General features: G+C 35.0%; 1 non-coding gene across 1 annotated transcript; it reads right to left on the bottom strand.

Moving 5' to 3' along the window:
* Positions 1–410: 410 nt before the first annotated feature.
* Positions 411–483, bottom strand: TRNAR-ACG (transfer RNA arginine (anticodon ACG)). Its single transcript has one exon. It is a non-coding gene; the product is annotated as a tRNA-Arg (tRNA).
* Positions 484–6,663: the final 6,180 nt, after the last annotated feature.

Here is a 6,663-nt window from a genome sequence, read left to right as displayed (position 1 = left end):
GATTGATGCATTGGTTATATTAAAAAATCATACATTAGAAACTTCATCTCTGAAGTGCATTCTTTAATTTCTTCTTTGAACATTATACTCTACATTGTATTGTAAAGCCACTAATTGAAAATTGACTTAAAAAATCTCGTTTCCTTCAACGATTTTTTCCTCTTTTTTTACATTAATATGTCCACAGCTTCCGCTCAAATTATAATTTTAAGAAATCCATCGGTGAATCGTGCTAAAACAGTTTATTTTACCTAAATGCGTTCAAAAGTTATGGTATATTACAACAATTCGCGAGTTACAATACCCCATAACTCAGTTTCAACATAAGTAAATTTTCTACAAAAGGCCGATATACAAATCTTACAATTCACTGACTTTTTTCAAAAATAATAATAAAAATAATTATTCGTCGATCCTGCCAGGAGTCGAACCTGGAATCTTCTGATCCGTAGTCAGACGCGTTATCCATTGCGCCACAGGACCGTGTTGTTTTAGCGAAACTAAATTGAGTTTTTGTTCATAGAGCTTTTTTCGTACTGTTCTTGAGAACAATAAATAAAAAGCTTTTCTCAATAAGCTTTACATCCCAATAGGAAAACCATAAACATTAAACGACAACAGAAGTTAATTTTTATTTATGAAAATTTGTCTTCTATTTGTTCAATCATAAATTTCGCATAAATGTTTCATTTCTTTTGTTTTTGTAATAATTTGTTTTATGTGCATGTTAACAATTAAACAAAACGTCATGTCAATTCAAATAAAATATGACAGATATTGTTTGTTATACACCAACCACAACCTTTGTCAAATGATCGCTGGTTGGTTGGGTGGTAGCATGGCGCTGGAAAATCAGGTTAAAGTCATTAATCATTTTGGGGCTACTTGGAGTGCATGTACTCTCCTCCGAGTGCGGCTTGAATTTATCATCATTCGCATGAATCAAGGGAATGTATTGTATGAACATAGACTTAATACCTACATACATACATATGTATTTATGTATGTATGTACAAATGTATGTATTTTGAGAGGCGCTAGATGGATCGTGGTCTTTAATAAATAAATGTATGAACGTAAACTCATATGTACATACATATGTTCATGTCTAATGTTCAGTCATGTTGATCTATGCAACAATGACCATTTATTAAATTTACTGTTCAACAGACAACCGAATTCTATTTGGATGGAATTTAAAAACGTATCGAATGCAACGTAAATTTATTTCAATAAACATGACAAGAATTAGAAAATATCTACATTTATTACTTTTTTAAATTATTTGCATATTTTCAATTAACAATACATACCTGTTTATTGTCATGTTTATAAGACGTATGAGCTGTTATAACACTGTGCAACATTTTTAAGTTAATCTTGTGCAAACAATTGAACTGAGGATTTTTTGAAAGTACAACAGACCCAAACGACAATAAACCATAGTTGGGTTTTCTTGTGTCAAATCCAGCTTGGATTTTATAGCCTCATCTATACATGGTTAAACGACGTATAGATATGGCCAGAGATGCCTTTTTCAAGTATAAACAAGTATTAACAAACCACGACATAAGCCTCTCAACAAAAGCCAGATTTGTGAAATGCTATATATGGTCTGTACTACTCTACGCAGTTGAGACGTGGACCATCAAAATTACCGATGAGAAAAAGCTTGAATCCTTCGAAATATGGGTCTATCGAAGGATTTTAAAGATACCCTGGACCGACCATGTATCAAACCAGGACGTTCTAAGAAGAATGGGATTAGAAAGACAACTGCTGCAACATGCCAAATCTCGAAAAATTGCATACCTAGGACACCTCATGAGAAATGACAAATATAAGTTTCTGCAAACCATTATAAAAGGTAAAATAGAAGGAAAAAGAGGAAGAGGTAGAAGAGAACTGAACTGGCTGAAAAATATCCAAGACTGGACAGGCTGCCAAGATGAAGGAAATGTGATTTCGGCTGCAAGAAATAGAGAGCTGTTTATGCCTGAATAATCATTATAATATAAATATGAACTTATATTAACACATTTATAATTCTATGCAAATAAAGAAGAAGATACATGGTGTTGGAGCAGAATACTATTGTGCTTTTGTGTTATTGTTGTTATTTGTCATGTGTGTCGTTTGGGCCTTTCATTTTATTATTTAATTTAAAATTATTTAATTTAATATTTTATTCGGCCCACCTTAATGTTCGTATCGTTCGTCCCACCCTAATGTGCAGTGTCGAGTTTGTGTCACTTTTTGTTAGGAATACATTTCCTTATTTTCTTTTGTGCTTTGTACGTCCCAACGAGAAGCACTAACAACACTGCCTACATATGGGTTTGGCATTTGTTGGTTACTAGCTTTTGTCGTCCGTTTTGTGTTGAAGGGCAACAACACTGTTGTTAGACGTAGTTCTGTATGTATGTATGTTACATACATATCAGTAACTATCGCCCTTTACTGTCGTTTGTTTTGATCGTTGTTTCTTTTGATCGTTCTATTGTCGTCCTATTATATTTGATGTTTCATTTCAAATTTGTTCCCCTTTTTTATGTTGCCCTTTGAGTAGGGATAGAAAATAAGCATAATTAGTTGACAAATAGCCGGCAAATAAAGCATATTAAAATTGTGAATTTTTGAATTTAAAAACTAATGTGTTTTTATTGAATATTTCGGGCGGAAAACAAATCTACCTTTCTGTGCGAACATTTTGGCGACCGTGACAGGACGGTAGTCATAAAATTAAAGTAAATTAATTATTAAAATAATTAATTGAACACTTAAAGTGAAATAAAGAATTATTGTGTCTCAGTGCCTTTCGTCGTTGTTGTTGTTCTGCACATTCGGTGTAACAACAGAACAAATAATTCGTCGCTTTAATAACCTATCGTGGTTTCGATTAATTTTAATTTCTACCGTCGTTCAAAAATATATTGTTGTTGAAAAGAATAAATATTATTCTTTAACAGAAAGAGGATTTTTGTTGCTCGAAGAACTTTGGTGTTACGCAATAGCGGTAAACACATACATACATACATTGATCGTCGTTCGTGGAAAGTGTTGGAAAATACACTTATACAACCAAGAATTTTCTAATTTGTATTAGAAAATAAAATACCTTGACAATTTGACACCATCTTGAGTGAAAACATTGATTTTGCATAAACAATTTTGGCGCTTTTATTTGAAAATAGAAGCCAAATTCTCTTTAGTTGTTCGATTGTGTTTCTCTTAAACTATACAAAATGCCTAAAGACGATATTGAGATCGTAGAAGAGAATGCTAGTGGTTCGGACCTAGCGTCTCTTAAATTACAACGTAGTTCAATAAAGAAAAATATTACAAACATACAAAAGAAAGTGGAAAAAGATGGTTCGAAAATGGATTCGACCATTTTAGAATGTCGTCTCGAAATATTAGAAGGATATTTTAAACAATTGTGCGATGTACAAAGTAAAATCGAAGCTATTAATGCTAATGACAATACTCGAAGTGATCTCGAAGAAACATTTATTGTTGCAAAATCAAAAATATTGAAATTGATAAACAAAAATCGTGGTTCAGTGTCTATGGAACATAGTTTGTTGAACGCTTCAATGGCTTGTGGTTCTAGTTCTCGTTTACCGTCACTAAAGTTGCCCAATTTTGATGGAAAATATAGTGAATATCAAAGATTCATTACAGCATATAACAATATCGTTCATGAAAACCACTCAATAAGTGTTATCGAAAAATTCAATTACTTGTTGAACTGTCTCTCGGGCCCAGCTTTAGCTGTCGTGGAACCATTTCAAGTGTGTGAAGACAATTACGAGAAAGCTTTACAAAGATTGCAAGAAAGATATGATAATAAAGTGCTCATATTCTTAGAACATATCGAATCGTTATTCAACGTTCCCAAAATGCAAAAGAGTGATAGTATTTCGTTGCGCCATCTTATTGATACCGTATCTGCTGTTCGTGGTTCGTTGTTGTCGCTCGGATCAGAGGCGGATGTTATGAATGCAATTTTAGTGCATATGGTTCTATCGAAAGTGGACAATGAAACAAAAGACAATTATGATGAGAAACAAGATTTTAAATCGTTATCCTCATGGGAATTGTGCTATGAACTATTAAGTCGTCGTTGTCAGTTTCTCGAAAGTAATAGAAAGAGAACTGAACTTGTTGAAAATGTAATTCCAAACAAACCTAAATCTCCTAGATTCAATCGGTCGGCTCATACGTTTGTCAACTCTAATTCGAACTGTTCATATTGTAACTCAAGTGAACATAACCTCTCAACTTGTTCGTCGTTCGCAAATATCGTCGTTTCTGAACGTTTTAACTTCGTAAAACGTAGTGGACATTGTATTAACTGCCTTCGAAAAGGGCATATGGTATCGAACTGTCCCTCAAAATCTCGATGCAGAGTCTGTGATTGTGCACATCATACGCTGCTGCACATTTTTAGTAACCCAGAACAACCAACTACATTGAATTCGAATGGAAACTCACCGCAACCATCAACCAGCTCCAATCCAGTTTCGTTAGTGGCTCGTTCATTCAAGAGAGCAATAATTCCAACCGCTATAATTTTGATGAAGGATAGCTGTGGCTCATTTCAGACGGTAAGAGCATTACTCGATTCTTGCTCTGAGTTGAATTTCATTTCGGAAGAAACAGCAAAAAGGCTGAAATTAAAATTTAAACCGTACTCACAAGAAATATCTGGGATTGGAGAAGTTCGTACTTCAATTAAGTTTTCTGTCGGTGGTACTATAAAATCGAAAAGTAGTTCGTTCATGTGGTCCTCAACATTTGCAGTTACCAAAAACATTTCGTTTCGTCAGCCTGGTGAATTTCTCAATACAACGCAATGGAAGATTCCGCCGAATATTGAACTCGCAGATCCGTTATTCTACAAGCCACAACCTATAGATGTGCTGCTGAGTGCCGAAGTCTTTTTCGATTTATTGTTGGATGGCAAAATTTCATTGGGAAATGGATTGCCGTGTCTCACAAATACAGTTTTCGGATGGATAGTTGGTGGTTCGTCGCCTAGTCGTTCCAATTCAAATTCGTTGATGTGTAACTTAATCGTAAGTACACGAGAACAAAATATTGATGAAATTTCGAAACAATTCTGGGAAATTGAGGAGTATTCCAAATCTCCTACAACATGTACTGAAGAAGAGCGATCTTGCGAAGATCATTTTGTCGAAAATAGTCGTTTGGATTCTTATGGAAGTGTACAAGTTCGTCTTCCATACAAGAAATTACCCAATTATCTTGGTAACTCATTGGAAATATCTCGTAGACGTTTGTTGTCGCTCGAAAGACGACTTGAACGTGATTCAACTTTGAAATTGATGTATGAAGCAATCATGCAAGAATATGTGTCGCTCGAATACATGTCACCCTACACTCTATCGTCGAATAATTCGCATTATATAATACCTCATCATTGTTTTCTCAAGCCTCATAGTAGTCCCACAAAACTTCGAGTCGTATTTGATGCTTCAGATGGCACTTCGTCGAATCATTCGTTGAATGATAAATTGATGGTCGGTCCAACAATACAAGAGGATTTGATCATCACACTCTTTTCGTTTCGCTGGAACAAATACACTATCACTGCAGACATTTCGAACATGCATCAGCAGTTTCGTATTGGAGAACCGGATAGAAGTTCTCAACTCGTTTTGTGGATAAGTAACAAAAATGATAATATAAAGATGAATATGGCACATGTCATCCTTGTGGTTCGGAGGTCTTACAAGAAGATCTTTACGTCGATGGCGTACATACTGGCGCCGATAATATCGAAACTTTAGCCCTCAAGGAGGACGAGTTGTTACAAATTTTGAAATTGAATAGTATCGAATTGGCTATACGGAATAGCAACAATGCGTCGGACACAACATTACCGAAACCTTGGGTATGTTCTGGAGAGCTAAGCAAGATGTCTTTCTTTGTAATCTCGTGTTGCCCGATGTCAAAAATACCACAAAAATATCAGTTTCGTCGCTCGCATTCAAAAATATTAGATTTTCTTGGAATTTTAAATCATCGAAAGTTGCTGCAATCAAAGCTGAATCTTTACATCGACTTGCTGGAGGGTCTCTCAGTAAATCTTGGCTAAAATCGAAATACAAAATATACCATTTTGGCTCATCGTTGCACTTTTGGACTAACTCCAAACTTGTACTGCAGTGGATCAAACCTCGTTCGTCGAATCTGAACTATAATGTAATATATAGTGTCAGAAAGCCCAAAGAAAAAACTCGAATCGTATTTCGGAGACATGTCCAAACACAAGATGTCTCAAATTGGCCGGGTACAGAAGACGAATTTTCACTTGATGTTCCAGAATTTCGGAAAGCTGTCGCCATCAATTCTATTATTTGTGGAAATAATGTCATTTTGGACATTATAGATAAGCTTTTATCATATTTATATCGTATACGAATAATCCCGTTTGTTTTTTGTATCTCCAACAGACCTTTGAAGTACCCATCTTTGCAACATACAGCTCCACTTGGAATAGAGTGCATAGTTTGGAAACCCTCGTATATATCGTCGTTGCAGAAGGTCTCATTTTTCTCGAAAGGCCTTCAAATTAGTACCACTGATGTGGGTCTGAATCCAATTTCTGGTTGTATTCCGAAATCACTCATCATA

This window comes from Musca autumnalis, unplaced genomic scaffold, assembly GCF_047663935.1.
Source record: "Musca autumnalis isolate F117 unplaced genomic scaffold, ASM4766393v1 scaffold_4, whole genome shotgun sequence".
Taxonomy (NCBI): domain Eukaryota; kingdom Metazoa; phylum Arthropoda; class Insecta; order Diptera; family Muscidae; genus Musca; species Musca autumnalis.
Note: the sequence above shows the minus strand (reverse complement) of the source record. Positions and strands in the feature narration are given on the sequence as shown.